Source organism: Trachemys scripta, chromosome 2 (assembly GCF_013100865.1).
Source record: "Trachemys scripta elegans isolate TJP31775 chromosome 2, CAS_Tse_1.0, whole genome shotgun sequence".
Lineage (NCBI taxonomy): Eukaryota > Metazoa > Chordata > Testudines > Emydidae > Trachemys > Trachemys scripta.
In genome coordinates, this window is record NC_048299.1 from 271,688,215 (window position 1) to 271,709,982 (window position 21,768).

At 45.8% G+C, this 21,768-nt stretch overlaps 1 protein-coding gene across 1 annotated transcript in view; it reads right to left on the reverse strand.

Annotated features, from left to right (window-relative positions):
* COL22A1 (collagen type XXII alpha 1 chain) overlaps window positions 1-20,877 on the reverse strand; it is a 302,778-nt gene extending 281,901 nt beyond the window's left edge. The window contains exon 1 of the mRNA XM_034763665.1: window positions 20,461-20,877. The gene's annotated coding sequence lies outside the window, so the exon portion shown is untranslated. The remainder of the gene's footprint in view (window positions 1-20,460) is intronic.
* Window positions 20,878-21,768: the final 891 nt, after the last annotated feature.

The window sequence follows — 21,768 nt, forward strand, 5'->3', positions numbered from 1 at the left end:
CCGGTCTCTCTTGCTACCTTCAAAGCAGTGAAGAAGAAAAACAGAGGCAGTGGCGGAGAAAAGATAAAAGGAGTCCAGTAAAAAGAAGTGTCTGGCAGCAGCAAACAAAGAAGAAGAAGATGAAGTAGCCAGGCAGCAGCCTGCAAACCTCACTAGTTTTACAATAATTGGTCTCACTGTCGCAGACTGAAGCAGGACTCCTGGGCCTCTCCCACAGAAAGGATGGAGAGAGACCACAGGAAAGCAGCACTGCACAGAGACGCCTCCGGAAGCTAGAGAGAGATCTCAGTTTCCTTTTCCAAAAGCCTGCAGCCCACTTTGAACTCTCACACCACACAGTCCTGGACAAAGGGTATTAATGGCCGACGTGTTCCCACTGGCAGCAGTGGGAAGCCTGGACCCCCATAGCTCACCAGCTGAGGGCAGGGTCAACAGACTCATTCTATCCATCATGTCCTGCTCTAGCCCCATGTGCTTCTGGCAGGTGGAGAGACAGATCAACAGTCCTGACATTCACTGGAAGGAATCCGAACTATCCTGCTATATTTTTTGTCAGCTCCTTTCTCTTCCCTGCCGTCCCCTTCTTCTTTTCATTCATTATACAGTGCTTAGAAGCAGTGGCATCTGTAGACAAAAGAAGGTCCCAGCGTGAGACAGCATCATTAAACAATTGAAAGACTATAAGGAGCTGTGTGAACAAAGGGAAGGATGATACTGAGCCCTGGTCCTTTTAATACTCTCACTCCATCATGCCTTTTAATTCTTTTAATTGCTCCTTGTAGAATCCCACAGCACCAAGCTGGCCTTGAGAGAAAAAAGCCAGATACTGGGATTAGCAATAGTGGTAGCTGAACATGGTGAGGAAGGGGTTTCAGTTCAGGTAAGTACCCAAAGACTTGAAGCCCTGATTCGTTCCAAGCATGATACAAGAATAACGCACTGGCAAAACATAGCTGTCTCTCCCAGCAACAGGAGTGCTGGGCTTTGGCCACATACATATGTCCCAGTGCTCTGTTTCAAGCCTCTGGCCTGGCGCTGATTCAGATGCCAAGGTCATGTGATGGAGGCCTGGAAGCGGCGTATCCTAGAAGAGGGAGCCAGCGCAGACAGAGAAGAGGTCCAGGAGGAGATCGGACCGGAGAGGAGCTCTGTACCCCAGCCAGGCAGAAGGTCTGGCAGGAGATGCCAGCCAGGAAAAGGAGAAGATGCCTCAGCTGGGAGAGGCTTTAATAAAAAGGGGGCTTTGGGAAGGAACTGTACAGCCTGGAGAAGAGATCTAGAAGTCAACACATGTAGGTCAACAGCATCTCCCGCTTTTAGAATTTGTAAGCATCATATGTCACCATTTCCCTTGTGGGCTTTAGAGAGGACATTGAGACAGTCTCTGAGGACAGGCCCACTTTCAAGACATCGCAGTGTTTGATGCTAGATGTCAGACACAAAACCACCCCCACTCCCTCAGAAGCCAGGGACAATGCACATTAGCTGGTCAGAACATTGACAGAAGCAGCACTGGCCAAGTTCAACACTTGAGCAGCAGAGGTTAGAGTGAAGAAAAAAAAAAATAATGGAGATATCCCATCTCCTAGAACTGGAAGGGACCTTGACAGGTCATAGAGTCCAGCCCCCTGCCTTCACTAGCAGGACCAAGTACTGATTTTGCCCCAGATTCCCAAGTGGCCCCCTCAAGGATTGAACTCACAACCCTGGGTTTAGCAGGCCAATGCTCAAACCACTGAGCTATCCCTCCCCCCTAACTCTAAATAGAGTTAGACACCCAGTGGTGTCCATCAATGGCTATTAGCCAGGATGGGCAGGGATGGTGTCCCCAGCCTCTGTTTACCAGAGGCTGGGAATGAGCGACAAGGAATGGATCACTTGATGATTACTTGTTCTATTCATTCCCTCTGGGGCACCTGGCATTGGCCACTGTCAGAAGACAGTGATGCTGGGCTAGATAGACCTTTAGCCTGACACAGTATGGCCATTCTTATCCTTGCAGAGACAACAGAACAAGAGTTTGAGTTGCATTCTATTCCTTCTTCTGCAGCAGAATTGTTTGACAAACTTCTTGTCAGGTTCTTCCAGTGTATATCCATGGAAGACCAAGTGGGTTGCACAGGTGTTACTGAGAGCCTACATTGGCCTGTGGAATTATTATTGCTAGTGGTGGTGCATGGGAAGGAAAGAACTCAGATTCACAGATGTTAAGGCCAGTAGGGACCGTTATGATATAGTCCCACCTCATGTCTAGTACAGGTTGAAGTATTTCATTTAGTATCTCCTGAATCAAGCCCATAGCTTGCAATTAAGCTAGCGCACTACTCCCTCCACCCCAAAAGGCATCCAGTCTTGGTTTGAAGACTTCAAGGGATGAAGACTTCACCACATCCCTACTATGGTATTCCAGTGGTTAGTTTACCCTGTCAAATTTGCACCTCAGCTCTAGCCTGAATTTATTTAACTTCAGCTTTCAGTCTTTAGATCTTGTTATGCCTTAGTCCGCAACACAGCTTGGCTTTCAGAGCCCAGAATAAGTGGCAGGCAGCGCTAGGAGTTAGGGGGGAAAAAAGGCCTCTTAAATTACCAAGAGGCGAACATGGAACCCCACAATTCTATTTTTGCATCACTTTTCATGAACTGTAATAAGAACCTCAGGCAGAGACCCCATTAGCACCTGCCCCAAGAACAAGGAACTTTAATTTAAGAGTAGCAAGTCACCTGTCCTTCAGTTACTTCATCAGTACACTCAAAACATTGCTTCTGCCTTCCGAGCAGCAGCTCATAAGGGAATTCAAACACCAGGTGATGATGAGTTCTCAGACTGAGAAGAGCAGTTCATTCATTTGTACACAAATGCACAGTAAGTACCTCCAAATAAGTTCCTTACAAAGCACTGCTGGTCTCCATAGCAATTGGCATTTGCTGTACTTTCCTTGGAAAACATTTAAAAAAGATCCTTACGAAAGTACATTTTTCTTCATTATTTATGTATCCCTAGTTTAGTGCAGGCTTTTAGTCCTTCATATGCAACAGACTTGTCCCTTCAGTTTATGCAGTTTCATTTCCACATGGCGTGTGCTGCATGCAAATAGCTGGGGTGAGATCCGAAATTTGAAGAGGAATTTTGTCTACAAAAATAAATCAACTATTTGGATTCAAATGTGCTTCAACTAGGTCTTTCACATCCAGACTGAAGCTTTGAATATGCCACAGCAGCATAATGACTTGCATCCTTCACGGAAGTCTTTAATTTTCCTTAGACATTAATGTAAAAATATAAAGGGCTCACAATAGGACCACTTCTTATTTAGAGAGCCTGAACATTATTATCGTTCATACAGCAACAGTTTGTCCAGAGACATGAAAAAGGACCCAATTCTGCCACCTTTACTCACGTTGACCACCACTTTACTCCACTTCATACTTTGAAAACATCTTGGGATGGGGAAGAGCTGGAGTTGCCACTAGACCTAGCATATCTTGTTTCAACCTTAGCTTTCTTTGGGATGGTCTTATCTCTAGAATGGGTGGCCCATAGTGCAATGACTTCGCTTGATGCTAAAAATTGTTAAGAGCTATAGGTTCTCTAGTGCTGGCACACTTCTCAGCTTAGATGATAGGATTTCTGGTTCCCTATACTTATTCTTTTGAACCACAGTAGCTTGAGCAGGAGAAAGGGTTGAGAGTTTAACTCATCCATCCAAAGCTCCTGTCTCTAGGAACAGCACAGACAGACACTAATCCAGCCTGAAAATGACACACTAAGCACTTCCTGATTATCTAGCACAAACCTCTCCCATTGTCTTTCCCCTCCATGGAAGTAGAGATTTCTATTTCAGGTTGGTCACAATGGATGGTTGTGCTCACATGAAGCAAAAATATAGGAGAAGATCTCAAGAATTCTAAAAAAGCTCTTTCAAGGGCTATAAATCTCTTCCTTATCTAGCTCTTCTATTTCTGAAGTCCACCAGAGAACAGAGGCTTGGCAGAGTACATTCCACTTTTCACATGAATTTCAGCATAGTCTTTCCTGTGTTACGGCTAATAGCAGTGAACTCCATCCTCCTACCTATAATTGCTGTAGTAGTGTTAGACATCAGTTACCTCCTCTGTTTAGGATTGATTCATTTAGAATGATTTGCATAACTTCACTCAGACCTTCTTCACTATTTAAATAGAGTGTAGCCGTTCCAGTCAAACTTTTATACCATCGCACAGTCATTGTCTCTAGAATCTTTGCTCTGGGAGGCTTTTATGAAGGCTAATCCATTGTTTTCACTGAGTATTCAAATGTGTCTGATGAGCCACCACTGAATATGCATCTACATGTTTTCAGATGAAGTTCCTATAAACTGAAGGCATTATAGGGAAAGAGGCCAGTTTTAAATGATAGCAAATAAGGCTCAACAGGAGTATAGCTTAGCAAGGACATGGCCACAAAGCTGCCATATTTAAGGTTTTCTGTGCAAAGTGTTTATAAATTGTTCCATTCCATTCCACTGTGATGTTATCACTGGTGTTGCTGTTCAACATTACATATATTAAGCCATTACTGTATCTGGAAAATATTCACAAGTTGTCATCTTGCTCCTAACTGTGTCCTAGAGGCATGAGATTATTCCCTATGTTAAGGTGTATAAAAGTGTCAACTTTATGATACTCAGCCAAAGAATTACACAAACGAGACTTTATTTCACTGGCAACCATTCAAGAATTGAAGTAGCTGAGACAATGAAATACCTTCGAACAAACAGGAGTTATTGAAAGGATCGTGCAAGGGCAGGCAAAGTACTCTAGTTCAACATATTTAAGTTTCATCAAATTACAAATGGCAGGACTCAACTACTTAGCCGTAAAGGAAATCTACAGTAGAATATCATCTTGGGGCTTGTTTTCACTCCACTGTGCTGCTCCAAATCTGTACCAGTGTATATCAAAGCAATCAATGGAGTGACACCAATGCAGAACTGGAGTAAAGCAGTGCAGGGCCTTGGAGCTGCCCTCCTGCATCTGAAGATGAAGTGTTCTCAAGAAAGTCTCTGAAGACTTCACAATTATTTACAGTTAATTTTGTTGGTGCAAGGTGCCAGATTAATGTAACTAAACTGAACTCCTCTCTTTAACCAAAGGCATGCAGCAACTCGGCAAACTTCCCCCCAATACCCCATCGATGTGGCTCCACCCAGTCAGGAGGAGACACCTTCAGGTGGAAAGCATAGTTTAGTCCCCATACACATGTAGGGCTTGACTGTGTTCTTGCTTTACTCAGCCAAGCAGGGGAATGAGGGGAGAGTCGGCTCACCTGGCCAAAACCCCCACTCAGCTGAGCAGATCTGTTTGAATCTTGGGCCCAGCTCTAGTGCAAAGCACAGCCTGTGATCACTGGATACAGCCCTGCAAGCAAATGGGCAGGAGAGGCAGAGATTTGTCTCTATCCTCCTCCACTCAGTTGGCCAAGTGCAAGGGCACAGGGAAGTAAACGGCACTCTTTCAAGGCCTCCAGTCATTTCCCGACCACCACCTACATACAAACCAAGAGAGGAACACAGGATCAATTGAGATTAACAGGAGTGCCTCCCACAGCTAGCCTTGGGGCAGTGCAGTTTATACTACACAAATTGTTCAGGGCATCGCCCAAAGGCACTATCTCGCCTTTAATCTGCAGAGAGCATTAGAAAGTATGTTAACTAGCACCAGTTGAAGGGGGTGGTTTGAGCTATGGGCACTTGTTCATTAGAGGCCTGCCAAGACTCATTTCACATAAGCCACTGATCAGCAGTCAGAAGACAACAGCTTCTGTTCAATGACTGGGATCACATCTTGACCCGTGTATCAGGAATAATATTTATTACCAGCAATATTCCGGCTCATCTTTTCTGCATGAATTCATGGCTTTTTAATTCCCCAGAACAAGTGTATAAAGGGTTTAAGGTGGGACTTTCAAAAGCTCTTAGCACTGGGCTAACTGCTCCCACTGAAGTGAGAGGTAAAACTCATTTAGTTTCATTTACTACAATCGGAGCAGAGTTAGGCCAAGGCAAAGTGCTTATGAAAAAAAAAATACCACCCGTCATTTGGAAGTGACCCAAAACAATTACTACAGCCGAGGAGTGCAGCAGTTCATAAGTTAACAGCTGATTCTTCCACCCTTACTCATGATGAGTAGTACCTTCATCTGCAAGATATTGCAATGGGACTACTTGCAGGTGAAGGGACTGGTCAGCGTGAGTAAGGGTGGCAGCAGAATCCGGCCCTCAATTAGGAGGCCATCACACTACTCAACATTATTTGAAGCCCTGCCCTCCTCTTTGTTCCGTAGAGCACTAAGAAGACTTTTGGTGCTCAATGAACCACAGAGATGAGGTTAGAGGGATGCTGGCCCTGTAAAAACCATAGCGTCACAGTACATACCTACAGCATACAGTAGAGATAGTTGACATTTGTCCTACTGGAAAGGAGCTTGGTTCTAATACAAAGTTATCTCCCTATATAACACAGAAAAGTTTACTCCCAGAAAATATGTGAACTTTCCTGTCCATGTTGTCCCCTCTTCTCCACTTTCATTAAGTCACATTTCCAAGAATGGGTACATTTAAATTCAACAAGGCATGAAGGCTTTCCCTGAAACTCAAAGGCTCAGCGCAAACCTCACATAACATCAGAAGGAGGATAGCTTTGTGTTTGAAGCACAGACCTGCGCGTCAGGAAATCTGGGAGCGGTGTTTCACACAACCAGATTTCTTCTGTAACCTTAAGAAAGTCAACTGACTTCTCTGTAGCCAAGTTTCTCCATCTGTAAAAATGGGGATAGCACACAAACAACTCTCTCAAAATATTGTAGGGTCGTCAAACACACTACAATGGGCAGGGACTCAAAATGTTCCCACTTGGATCCCCACGTAAGCACCTAACTATGAAGCCTGATTTTCAGAGATGCTAGGCACCACCTCCTTAAAGCCAATGGAAGCCTTACATGCTCACTCCTCTTTGAGTATCAGGCCAATTATTTGGATGACTAATTATGGACGGAGGAGGTGGATTTTCAGAGGCACAAATGAGAGTCTGGGGCCCAACCCCCATTGAAAGATAAGGGGAGTTTGGCACTAACTCATTTGTGCCTTTGAAAATTTCCCCTCTAGGGGCCTAACTCTAGGCACACAAACTTGAACGTTTCAGCCAGTAATGTATTATTTTCCCTCTGATGGTGCATACAAGGTCATTTGTTGCCATAAAGCAGAAACCCTTACTGATTCCTTCGTGATTTATTAGGGCTTGACAAAAACAACTACAAACTTGTCCTTTGTGATAAATGGCGAACTAAAGCACCATCTGCCATTACCAGACAAGCTCACACAGCCCCTAGGACTGAAGGAGAGCTGCTTAACTATTTTTTTAAACACCAGAACAAACCTGGTAGTCAGCAGTTGTAAGATGTTCAGGAAGAAGAGAATGTGGTCTGGCAGTTGTTAGCACGGGACGCCATGTTATCCCAGCAGCGTGCCCCAGGGAGACAAGTGGACGTACCTAGCCAGTGCAAGAGATATCCTGCCATCACAGCTCAAGAAGAGACAGCAGGATAACTCAAAGGAGACAGTTGGTACGGCTGCTTCCTCCCCAGTGAAACTATTGCCCTGGAAGCAGTGTTGTCTAGCCGTTAAAGTACAGGACTTGGAAACGGGAGATGCTGATTGTTTCCCTGATCTGTAACAAATTTGCTGCAAGACATGGGCTGTAGCCCCCTCCAACATGGCAGCTTTCACGCGAGTATGAGAGAAATAGTTCTCTTTACAAAAAGAAGACACCTTTATACAGGGAGAGGTTTACAAAACCTGAGGGGCTCGAATGCTTTCATCAGTCATTCTGGCCTGGGACTGAGGAGTTCTGGATTCTGTTCCTGGCTCAGTCCATGCAAACTGGAAATTTCAATGACACAAAGGGCAATTTGCATCTGATAGCCAACACAGGCAAATGGTAAGAGAAAGGAAGTAGTATTGGACTGTCCCTTTAAAGGCAGGGCTGGATACAGTCCCTCACTACACCAAATTCCAGCCATCCAGTCAGCACAGAACAAGGGAATACTGGGAGTGAAACTGTCTGTGCTGCGGAGAAGCTGGCAGAGCAGAGGGAGCAAAACTTGAGGAGGCCAAGCAGGCATTGGAGAGCGCACATGCTGAGCTGGCCACTGAGGTGGAGATGCTTCGACAGAGCAGGAGGGACTCCGTGCACAAGTGGAAGGAATTTGGGGCCCAGTTCCACTAGCTGAGGGTTGAATTCACGAAGGAAGAAAGACGTTGAAGGGAACAAGCTGAGAGAGTTACCAAACTGCAAGTCAGGTTGGACACCATCCCAGGACAGCTAAGCCAGTCAGATAGCAAGTCAATCAAGTGAGCAAAAAACTTCTGACCTACAGGTCAGAACTGCAGAACTCACAGGAGCTGCTGCAGGACAAGAATACATCTGTGGTAGCAGCAGCTTTCCTCTCTCTGACATGGAGAGGGGTCTCTTGCCTCAGTTTCCCTACATCCAGTGGTCTTCCAGGGGCTTGTACGGTACTTTTGACCCTCTGGTCAAGAGCCAAAAACCCAGCTTTTCTGGATAAAAACAGAAGTCAGCTTCAGCCCTCCTGGGATCCTGTAGCCTTTCCTTTGGTCCAACAGTCCTTCTGGCTCTCCTGAACAATTCCTCCTATGAGAAGGGGCACCACGTCCTCTCTACTTCAGGCCTCCTGACTGTCCTATGTTTCTGTTTATCAGGCGCTTTTCCAAAAAATAACATCACTCCTGTTTCCCTGGTACAACAGTTCCTCTCCAGGGCTTTTTTGTAGTGCAGCTGTTGGGATTCCCTCAGAGACCTTTTCCACTCAGCTTATCCAGAACACCTTGCCCTGTTCTGGGAGAACACTTCATCCAGTTGTCTGGGATCCAAAACACTCAGTTCAATTCTGGATTTTGTCACTCAGGTTCCTTTATCTGGCATACAGCAAAGCTAGGCTGAGTGGATCAGACTCAAGTGTTGGGAGTGAGTATAAAGTGTATCACACATGCAGAGTTACACAGACAACTTCTTCCTTTATATACATTTACATGTTATATTGCATTTGCTATACATTAAATCACACATTTTTGGATTGGCTTGATTACTTTGCAGGAACCAATCCCTGTACAGCAGGCTCTATCCGTGTGCTGGTCACGTGGAACCTGGTCTTTACCTTCCAGGTTTAACTTGTCCACAGTCCCTAGCATCAGGGTGTACCTGCTTATCTTAGTACAGACATGACTCCAGCACACTGGTTGTCAAGCCCCTGTTTACAACTTAACACTTGCCTTCCCAATTGTGCCCACTCTGAAATAAGGAAAGTTACTTATGTCCAGCCAGGCCTACACCAGCCTCTCTGAGCCCTTCCAAGCTAAGTCCCTCACAAGCTCTGTTCCCAGGTCCCCAACCTAGCCCTTGTGGAGAATTGTACTCCTGTTGTTTTTTTTTTTTTTTTTTTTTTGGAAGATCTGGAGTGCTTGGGGCATCTTAGAGACAAACAAATTTATTTGAGCATAAGCTTTTGTGGGCTAAAACCCACTTCATCAGATGCATAGAATGGAACACACAGAAAGAAGATATTTATACATACAGAGAACATGAAAAGGTGGGAGTAGCCATACCAACTGTAAGAGGCCAATCAATTGAGAGGAGCGATCATCAGCGGGAGAGAGGAAAAAAAACCTTTGAAGTGATAATCGAGATGACCCATAGAAGGTGCGAGGATATTTTAACATGGGGCAATAGCTTCAATTAGTGTAATGACCCAACCATTCCCAGTCTCTGTTCAAACCTAAGTTAATTGTATTAATTTGCATATTAATTCAAGTTCAGCAGTCTCTCTTTGGAGTCTGTTTTTGAAGTTTTTTGTTGCAAAATTGTCACCTTCAAGTCTGTCACTGAGTGGTTAGAGAGGTTGAAGTGTTCTCCCACTGGTTTTTGAATGTTATGATTCCAGATCTTGTTTCAACTCTGGTCTGTCTTACAGCTGTCTTAGGCCAAGGGGCTTCCCTAGACTTGTCTGAGAGAAAGCCACATTCCAGGTCTGATCTCTCCCTGGATCAGTCCCATGAAACAACTACCACACCCACCCTGCTCCTTTCAGCTTCTTTCCGTGAATGAGCACACAGCTCGCCTCTTGTAGACCTCTGATTACATATTCGAGACCCTTCAGGAAACTACATCTCCCAGCATTCCCCTGTTCTGCACTGAATTAGGATCAGGTCCTTAAAGGGCCACAATGTGCATCAGGAAGGGGCGGTATCCAGCCTATCCTTAAAAGGGACAGCCCATTCTATGACACTCCCATTGTACAGATGGGGAAATAAGGCACAGAGAGATTAGGTGACTTGCTTGAGGTCAAATTGAGAGTCTGTGGTAAAACCAGGAATTAAACCCAGGCCTCCCAAGTCCCAGTCGGCCAAGCTTCCTCTCTCACCGTGACAGACATGATCCCCGTCTCTGAAGAGTTTACAGTCTAATGGAGAGTATTTCACAAAGTCCATGTGTACACATACATAAGGCATTCAAAAGAGATTAGACTTTTTCCTCCTTAAATTCTCTACATAAGAATGGAAAGGATGAAAAGTCCCCCACCTAGCATCCAATACTACAGCATGCAGAAGAACAGTGAATGGATTAACACGGTTTATCAACTGCTCAGCCCCAAGGTGGTTAAACAACGAGAGCCGGTTAACGAGGGAAGAAGGCCATACCTATGAAAAGGAGGGATTCCTAACAACCTGGCACAAGCAAAGAATACTCATTATACGTCTATTAAAATTTTAAAAGAGTTCAAAGAATCAAAGACCTTTTTTTAAAAAAACAAACAAACAAACAAAAAAAAAAACAACACACAACTCATGACTGACAGCAGCAAATCCATGTTCTACAGAGCAATTTTAGGGGAGGAAAAAAAAAGTCACAATTAAACATTATTTCATCTCAAATAGGGCATCAATGGAAATGGACATTCAGATTCATTTGTTTTTCCACTAAAAGCGCCAGCCAAATTCCAACTGTGATTTCACTGGGCCAATTTCATTCCTAGTGAAACATTCTTGACTTCAGTGGGCAGGTTTACACCTTGGATGAATTTGGACCATCCTGCCTACCCAAGTGGACAGGTAGTTTCAGTGGATACAAGATTCTTCTTCACTTTCTCCCCTAGCTTCTTGTGTAGAGTTGCTGCGTGCTGTTAAACAGCTGCTGTGTTCCACCACAGAGTGACTGTGTTTCAGCCGTGAGTGGAGTAAATTCCGTAGTTCATTTCAAAGTTTGAAAAGCACTTTGTGTCCTTTTGGGATGAAAGGTTCTGTGTACATAAAAGTCACTATGACTGGCCCAGTCATCCACCTGTTTTTTTTTGTTTCTAATGCTGTGGGAACAGGACAGTACACACACACACACAATGGGGCCCAGGCCTGTAGCTGCTAGTGCAATACAATAAAGCAGAACTCCCACTAGCCATGTTAAACCCCACTGCTGGTGCTCCATGACATCTTCCCTCCACAGGTCTTAAAGGGTGGGCCAAAGCAAGACGAGGTAGATGAAGGACCACCTGCTCTCCATGATACGGTCCTCTACTCAGCACTCATTTTTGAGAGAGAGAGAGAGAGTGTGTTAATTTTCCTGCAGCACCATTAACTCCTGTGGAGATGCCCTCAGCAGCTTCAAAGGGACTTGACCAAAGACAACATGGGTCCTAATGGAGCCATGTTGCCAGAGAAGAGGAGAGGCTAGCACAGCTATGGAGAGGGACAGCATCTATCAATGCAAGATGGCTCCTGCCTATGCATATCTTTGGTGCCCTTCCCTGTGGATCCTCCAGACCTGCAAAACTGGGAATCCACACCAAACTCCTCCACTAGAGAAGACAGTCTCCTGAAAGACTCTGAGTTCTTCCTATGGACTCCTGTGCTAGCGGGGGGCAGCCTACTCGATTATTATTACCTAAAAGGTGGCCTCTGGATGGGCACTGAGCAACTGAGAGCAAAAGCTAGGGATGGAAGCGAAACGGTTAGACAGCTGATAAACTGTGAACACGGCTTATCATGCTGATTGGAATCGACTCATTGTTACCTTGTGCTTCCCCCATCCGACTGTTTTACTCACCGGTGTCTCTAGTCTGATGCTTAGACTGCAAGATCTTTGGGGCAGGGCCTCTTTGGTTTATAGTTGTACGGCACCCAAGGCAATGGGGCGCAGGGCTTTCGATGCTATCGCAACACACATAATAAAGGAGGGGGGGGAAAAAACAAACCACCAGAGGAACCTACTGTCAAGGAGGAGTGAGGGAGATGGCAGAAAGTAGAAAAAGACAGACAACACAATCAACTGAAAAGATATAGAAGGAAAAAGAACTTCGAAAAATGCAAATAACTGAAGTGACAAAGTAAAGCAACAGACTCCATAAGGAACCCAAGGGAGGGAAACGCAGAAAAAATATAAAGGCCCAGTGGTGAAGCTGTTTTAATTTCAAGAATCAATCATAGAAAAGTACTTACTTAATTAAGAAGAGCCCGCAGAAAACATAAAAACCAAGAGCTCTCAGAATTACACCACAGGTGGCACTACAATTAAACAGCAAGATGTGTGTATCAGAGGGGGCGGAGGGGGGGCAGGAAATTAGTCTGAAACAACTCAAGTACCATACTAGGTGAGTTATGAGGCTCAAACAAATGTCCTCAATCCATCTGTTAAAGGGGATATCTTTTTCTTTCTCCAGGCCAATGGGGGCTGTGGGAAGTGGCTCGGGTCAAGGGATGTGCTGGCTGCCACTTCCTGCAGCCCCCATTGGCCTGGGATGGCAAACCATGGCCAGTGGGAGCCGCGATCGGCCAAACCTGCGGACATGGCAGGTAAACAAACCGGCCCGGCCCGCCAGGGTGCTTACCCGGGCGAGCCACGTGCCAAAGGTTGCCGATCCCTGGACTATAACATGCCTGGCGGTATCTCTGGCAGAGTCAGTCACGAAGGCCCTTTTTTGCATCCATACCATCCCAGGTTGTGGTCCTGCTAGGGTGACCAGATGTCTCGATTTTATAGGGACAGTACCAATATCCGGGGATTTGTTTTATATAGGCACCTATTACCCCTCACTCTCTGTCCCAATTTTTCACACTTGCTATCTGGTCACCCTAGGTCCTTCGGATCTTACAAGTTGAGCAGAGTTGAGCTTGGTCAGTGCTAGGATGGGGCACCACCAGAGAATCTCCAGGTGCTTCAGGAAGCATCACTGATCATTCCTACATGGCCCTCTTCTCTCTGAATTGTGACTGAAACAATGCCCTAATCTGCAGTTAGGAGGTAGTATGCGGCCTAAGACGCCATCTTGATCTATGGGGCTCAAAGATCTCATGGTATATTTTCCTAGGGCACAAGTGTCAACGCCACTGTCAAGCTGTAACGTGGATTGAAAATTGTGCCTATTCATACGCTTCCCTTGCTGTTTCATTTGATTAAGAGAGATTCTGTTTCATTTGCTTGAGTCTTGTGGCTGTGAGGTTTTAAACAGATGCTGCACACCACTCAGAAATGAGTGATGTGATTCCTGGCTACATAAAGCACTTTGAGATGAGAGGTGGGTTGGATTTTTTTTGTTTCTCGTGCCAAGGGTGACAGTCAGGACACACACTGCATGGCTTCATCACTTGATACAATTGCAACATTCATAATTATAAACGCTTTTCTGCAATACGGGGGTTAAATAGCAGCTTTAGTCAGAACTGAGAAGCAACAGGAATTTCTAAGGCATCTCCGGGGATAAACTTCCCTCTGTGGAGAAGGGAATTTCCACTGACATGCTAACTGCTTTCTTTTTATCTCAATCAATGTAAACCTTACTGTTTTGGAAGGAAATACCTTAGATCCTATCAGCAGCTCTGTAATTTGACAGGCTTAAGCAAGTAGCAACTGCAAAAATTGCACCTGAGTAAAGAACAATAAAAAGAGAACAATAAAGTTTTGGCTGAAGATAGATTTAAAAAAAAAGCACGAGTCCAAAAAATGTGCTAAATGTCAATAGAGCTAAAAGTTCCTAGACTGGCATTATTACAGAATAATATTGCTGTTTTGACACCTCATACTAAACTCATTAAGAGCGAACATTCAGTGCGTTACGACAATCCAATTCAGGCACTTAAACCAAACTCAGGGAATCCCTCAACACTAGAGCGAGCCAAGGATAGATTTGTAATGAACCACATCGACGCCAGAGTAAACAGATTGGGATAACCTGGTAGATGCAAACATTGTTTTCCAACATAGTAGATTAACTCGGAGATATTAGCACTAGCAAAGCAAACATGATTGTGTTGGGGAAATCCATGCAACAGTGTAACCCGGCCTGAAAGTGCTCTCAAAGTGTTAGGTCTCTCACTTGCCAAAGACATTCATTCCTAACCCCATTTCAGGGCACAGACGGCTTGTGTAATTATAATTGACCCACCCCGGTGGTTTGTATTGTTTATGGCTAGCTTTTTCCAACTCAGCCCATCCTGAGCTTTAAATAGGATTCTCAGGAAGGGGCTGGGTTGCTGTTGCTATAGAACATGGGTTCTCAAACTGGGACTCAGAACAGATATCAGGGGTGAGGACCAGCCTGCCCTTCCTATATTGGTAAATGGCAGAGGTTCTATCTAGCTCCTGGCTGGGTGAAAGGGGAGTTCTAGGATGGAAGAGATTGGAGACCACCACCGTAGAACCATTTAAGAAGTATTTCAGAAGCAATTTTAAACTAACTGATGGGCCAGGATCAGACAGTAATTCTCCTCCCTGCATCAGAGATAGTGCAGCACAAATGGATAGGGGCATTAGTGGAGTGCAGACACTCATTCTTCCAAGGCATCGGGTCTTGGCCATTATATACAGAGAGGCAAAGACCCGGTGATGGCAATCCTGGTGTTCATAAAGGGTCTATTTCTGCACCCATTAAAATTAACAGCAAAACTCCCATTTACTCCAGTGGGCAAAGGATCAGTTCTATAGGTCTCATGTTGTTTCTAGAAACACAAGGAAACATTGTTTTGATACACACAATACTGCATTAAGTTACTTTTCCCGATTCTGCCGGGAAGTTCAGTATCGGTTGTGTAACCTGTCTGGCCATAGTTGCTTATTACTGTGAGGAGTTACTTTTTATTCCACTCCAAATTAGAGCTCTGGTCTACGATACCGCTCCCTCACCAGCCAAGGTAATAATAAATAGCACTTGTATAGCTCAACATTTTTAGAGTGCTCTGCAAACATTAGCTAGCTAGTCCTCATAGCACCCTGGGAAGTTGGAAAGTAAATATTATAATCCCCATGTTACTGAGTAGGAAACAAGCAAAGAAATTAAGTGCCTTTCCCACAGCCATACATTAAGGCCCTGATTCAGCAAACCGCTCCAATTCAGTGCGCATGCTTAAGTGCTTTGCTATCTTTGACGGGACTTAAGCTCATTCTTAAATCACAACTGAGTCAGGACCTAAATCAGTAGCAGAAGTGTAATGAGAACTCAGCAGGACCTAGCTCCCAGACCCATGCTCTAACTCAAGCAGTCTCAATGGGGGGGGGGGGAAGGGAGGGGGTCATGACACCCTGGTCATGGCCACCCTACCCTTCTCATATGGCTACCTGGGAAGGGGGTTTCCCAGCTAGACCCCAACTAGAAGGGATGGGGACCTGATATGGAAAAAAGGATGTGTGGCATAGAAAAGGTTGAGAAGCCCTTTTCTCATCACTAGGCTATGCTATCTGTCCCATTTCCTTCATAAAGGGAGTAAAACCATGAATACTGGCCGTTGCGTTCCCCCACATTAGTAATACCCGTGGAAGGCGGAGGAAGCCCTGCTTGGCTACTGTCATGGAGTTCCCATTGTATTCTCTTCCATTACAGAGCATTTGGGACAAAAGGGAGGAATGGTGGCCCAAATCCTGCAGATCCCCTAGTCTGCATGGGCTCAGGGCCTTCCCAAAGATTCCCTGTGTGTCCACACCAGCTGTGGGTCTCTGGAGCCCTGCTCGAGCAACTCCAATAAAGCCACATTGCCAGAGCTTTCCCAGCCTGCGGCTGACTCAAGATCCACAGCAGGAGGGAGTCAAGATTTCAGAGGGAAGATCTTCAGTACTTCCTGAAAATCAGGTCCAGTAAAGTAGGTAAATTCTATTATTTGCAGATGGGGAACCGGAGAGTATACACAGAGGATAAGTGACTCGCCCAAGGTTAGCAGCACCTCTGTGGCAGAGCTAGGTTTAGAGTCAAGGTCTCCTGATTTCCAGTCCTTCCTTCAATTCCAGTACTCAGGCACAGATCATCCCTCAACTGATAGCATGTAAAGTTACAGCCACCTGCAATTGGCTGCTGATGCCCCTTGATACACGTTATCATTCGTGATTATTAATGACTGAATTCCAAATAAATACATACCTACCTACCTAGTGGAGCTTTTGCAATGAAACCTGAAAGTGGCTGATATTTGTCTGGGTTTTTTTTGTTACGTTACCAACCTGAAACCTGGGCCAGTTTTAAAGAGACCTGGTCCGAACTTACAACTTCGGGGGAGAAAAGATACAAAACATGCTGGTTTTGACCCCAAACCAGGTAAGACTTGGTGGCGCTGGCCAAGATGTGCTCCGAGTTTGGGGGTTTGTTCAAACCCAAAGCTCGAAGGGAACCTTAAGGGCTGAAAACCTACCCAAAGCAAAAATGGGGGGGGAAAACATTTGCATAAGCCATTCCAAATGGAAAATATCATGGCTCAGCTAAGTGAGCTGGGACATAGACATCTTGATCAGGTTTGCATATGCAAACTTTTGGAGTGTGATGCAAGATGCTATTTCCACTGAAGTAAATTTCAAACTCCCCCATTAATTTCAGTGGGAGTGGGAATGGGCCCATTAAAGATGCATCAAATGCAGCCTCTGTGTAGTAAAGGAGAGAGCAAGTTAAAGCCAAGAGGGAGCCTGTTTCAGGATTATTATGAGATCACTACTGGTGTCCTTGTTCCAGTACCACTCCCCTGCTACTGCCAAACGTGCCATAGGAATTTCAAACACCTTTTCACAAGCCTTCAGCTATAATCCAGTGATTTCTGCACATTTTGGTTCTCTTACCACATTGCTATATAGCAAGGACTAAATGATACAGTCCTATTCATTGCCTAGTCGCAGCTTGGCCTGAGTAAAGAGTGCAGGATTTGCCACCAGGTCTGGGCTGGAAGGAATGTATTACAGTACAACCTTTACTGGGAAACACTGATGTCTTAACTTCAGGGGGCGTTCCACACATGGAAGGTGGGAAGGTACAAGGACCCGTGACTGTTCAAAAGTAATAGGGAACCCGGAATAATTATGGACCATTAAGGGACTTTTCAGTGTAATTAAGAGAGGTTGGGGGATTTTACCCTGCTTCAGATAATTGATGTGTCATAGTACAGAGACAAACAGCAACAGGTTTCCAAGTGGAGCTGAGTAACAGGGCACCGTGAGCCTAATAGGTGGGGTTTTCTGGAAGGCTCTGCCACCAATGACGGGAAGGGGGGAAAAGTTTAAGGGTGATGTAAAGAGCGAAAACTGCAAGCATTTAACGATGATTACAAAAAATAGGTCTCAAGAGAAAAAGCCATACAATGACAAATGGACGTTTTCTTTGAAGCAGACATAATTACAAAGCATTTTGCAAGAAACATATTTTAATGAGAGTTCTAATGTGCATTGGAGGCAAAGGAATCTCGTTTGAAATAGCGTAGTCTCCATCAAGAGCTAGCTCTGGCATGTAAGAGAAATGTTTGCCCTAAAATATTTGAAAAGTCAGCAATGGGAGGCAGGCAAGGATTCAGCGTATGCATATACAGATTCTCTCTCACAGACACACGTCTCAGAGCTCAGGAAACCCACCCAAAAGATTTTTATTCCTCCAGGAAGAGCCTACAGCCAGCCCCCAGGCCTAATTCTAATACTGAGTAGTACTTTACGCCATGGGTTGTGCCATATGAGTAAAGGGTGGAAGAACTGGCCCCCGCCAAAGCTTCCTCGTCTCACTCATGCGAGTGGTCTCACTCAAATCAAGGAGATTACCTCCATTGTCAAGTGAACAAGACTTGGCCCCAAAATGATCAATTGAGGCAACAGTGTCTACTGGTTAGAGCTTGGGGACTGAAGTCAGAAGGCCTGACTTCCAATCCTGACTCTGCCCATCGATCTGCTGAGTGACTTTAGGCAAGTCCTGCCGTACCAGATTCTGGCCTCAGTTAAATCCAGAGCAATTCCACTGAAGTCTGGTTACACAGGGCACCTGGCGCCGGCCACTGTCGGGAACAGGATCCTGGGCTAGACGGACCTTTGGCCTGACCCAGTGGGACCGTTCTTGTATTCGTAGGTAAGTCAATGGAGACTCGCCAGGCTTGGGCTGCTGTAACGGAGCTCAAGATGTGGCTCTGAACGTCTCTGTGCCTTGGTTTCCACTGGGCAGAATCCCAGGAGAGAAACTCCACACTGCCCCATAGCAGGAGCCATATCTACTGGAACAGTCGAGCCCCATGAGAACTGCAGCATTTTGGTAGATATTCTGAGAGTAAAATATCCCCGTTCATCAGCATCACGGTAGTAAAAGTCTTTCTAATTGCCTTTACTCATACTGAGCTCTACTTACGCATGCAAGTAGTCCCATGAGTCTGCAATACTGACTCCCAACCATTACTCTGTAATAATACTCTCTACATTTTGTAATGATTAGGGTGGCCAGGGGCCCGGTTTTCAACTGGAAAGTCTAGTGGAAAAGGGGACCCGATAGTGTCCACTCAGATCTACTTCTGGTTACGGTGGGTGGGGAAGGCGCTGGGTCATCCCCCACGCCAGCCTCTACTCAGCCAGGGTTGTCTCCTACCTGAGCTGGGCAGCTCCAGCTCCCAGCCCCAGCTCTCCGGGTGAGTCACTCCTGATCTGGGCAGATGGAGCAGGGGAGAGGAGCGGCGAAAAGCAGTGAGCAACGGGGGCAGGAGAAAAGAGGAGTGAATGGGGGGGCGGGGCCTCAGGGGGAAAGGCGGGGTAGGGGATGTTCCGCCACTCCTGCTGGAGTCCAGTTTTTAACTAGTAACAAGTTGTCAATTCTATTAAGTATGTGTACAATAGCAAATATTGTCATGAGTATGACACACTTTACCCCAAAGTTCCCAGAGCACTCTGCAAACCAGGCACACACAGCACCACTAAACTGCACCCTCCACATATGTATAAGGCAACAGGAAACTGGAAAACCATGAATGACAACGACAGGAGCTGAAATCTTGGCAAACCATACTGAGGAAAAACTCCTGCTCTTCCAAAAAAATAAGTTGCCATAGAATCTTCAAGGCCAGATTCATGGGTTTGTGGGGGGAGGGTGCACCCATGTGCATGATGTGTGTACTTCCATGTCTAAGCCATGCATGCTGTTATCATGACTACATGATCAAACCTGGTATTTACACTCAAAAATGGCTAGTCAGTTGCATAGCTGATCAGTTGCCATACCAAACTGAAGCAGTGCACAGGCAAGTGCAGTGATCATGGATGAAAATTAAGCGTACAGTTGCCCGCACAGATTTTGCAGGTGCTTGCTTCTCAAAAGCTGCCCCTCAATGTCCATGGAGAGCAGATGGAATGTGTTATTTTAAGGTCAGAAGCACATGCACACACCCCGCATTAAGTACACTAAGGGATGCAGAGTGTCAGCTGTCAAAGAGTCAATGACCACTCTAAGAGCATCAGATATATAAAATGCTATAAAGAAAAAGTAAAAAGAACTGCTGAATTAGGCAAGAGCTCTATGTTTAGAGGAAAACAAATTCTACAGTGAGAAATTGGGTCAAAGTGGCTTTATAATAAATATGAGGTGGAGAAAAGGTTACCCAGAACTAAATAAGTTTGGTTTGGTAGAAAGTGTAAGTACAGGAAAAGGCTACATAAATCAAAATATTGATCTGAGTGTGACCTGCAGAATCAACTTGAAAAATGATGGTTATAAAGGAACACTCCTGTGACATCCAAAAAGCTCAGATCGGCTTTAAACCCTTGACTTTCCTTAATGGTGACATTACCAGTTTCTAAGTCTCTGCATCTATCTCGTTATAATCAGCCAGCAATCTAGCAGTTACATAGCACCTGGCTCTCACAAGTTCAGTATTGTAATAAGTTGACAGAAACATCAGCACAGCGTGCAGGCACAGTTAAAATTTTGCAGACTAAAATAAAAAACGTGGGTTATGTACAATTTAATCCAATTCCTCTTGGTTTTTCTTGTATCATTAACTCCAGATCCTGTTGCTACATGTCTACAAAAACTTCTGCACTAGTTTCACCCACAGTGCGCAAAGAAAAAAAAATGGATCCAAACTAATAAACCAGGGTTGTCTTCAGATATTTATAGTGCATGGCTGTTAGGATTACAAAAATTCCTCTTACCTGTAGCAAAAAAGCACCAGAAAAGCTGCCAACTGTCGCCCAATTCCCGAGCCACATTCAACACTCAGCTGAAAAGTACTTTGCAGAGTTGTCAGCCAAAGTGGAGACTGGCACTTGTTCCCCCAGATTGGAAGAAGAAGAAAAAAAATACACCAAAACTCAGCAGGGTACTGGAGGGGAGGAAAAACCCCACTCTCTATATCCTACATCCCAGCAACCGACAGGGAAATGGAGAAAAATGACACAGACACACAGAGAAAAAAGACAAGTAAATACAGCTAGAAGGGATTGAAGGAGTCCAACTCCAGGGAGAGATGATTTAACTACAAGAGAAGCAGCCCTGAGTAGGGACAATGCTCGGGGTTAGACTAGTCTCTGAGGGAGAGAGCTGGAAAGTGTAATGAACTGGGATCTGGGAAAGGAGGGTGTGTGGGAGGGGTTGAGGGAGGGAAGAGGGGTAGGGGGTGTGGTGAAAGGAAGGGAGAGGGATAAGGGAGGGAGCGATCTTAGATAGGAGGGGAGGGGATGAAGCTTTAGGAGGAGAGGGGGCCAGAGAGTGGTTTAAGGAGGATGGGGTGGAGGGAGGGAGCAGAGAGGAAGGTGACTAGGGTCTGGTTTGGGGAGGGAGGGGCTGAGAGAAGGGGTGAGGAGCTGATTTGAGGGTGTACATGAGGGAGGAGGGGAGAGGGTTTATAATGGGGTTTGCTGAGGGGAGAGAGAGGAGGGGACAGGGTGTGGAGACAGAGGAGTGGAGCTGCAGAGCAGGAGGAGGCTGACAGAAAAGGGTGATGGGCTGGTTTGGGGTTAAAAGGGGAAGAGGGAGAAGGGGGTTGGGGCTGATGTAAAGCAGGGGGCAAAAGGGAGATAGGGAGGGGGAGGAAGATGAGGAGGGAGACCTGGGAGGAGGGGGTTAGGGTCAGATGGCTGAGAGGAGAAGAGGTTAGGGGCAGGTTTAGGGGAGGAGCAGCAGCAGGAGGAGGGGGCTGGGACAGGGTTGGGCAGGTTTAGGGGAGGGGAGCAAGGGCAGAGTGGGAGGAGGGGGCTAGTGGCAGGTTTAGTGGAGGAGGAGCAGCAGGAAGGGGCTAGGGGCAGGTTTAGGGGAGGAGGAGCAGGGGCAAAGTGGGAGGAGGGGGTTGGGGCAGGTTTGGGGGAGGGGGAATGGGAGAAGGGGGTTGGGCAGGTTTAGGGGAGGAGAAGAAGCAGGAGGAGGGGGCTAGTGGCAGGTTTGGGGAGGAAGAAGGGGCTAGGGCGGGTTTAGGAGGGGGCAAAGGGGGAGCAGGAGGAGGAGTGGAGGAGAGGGTGGGGCTG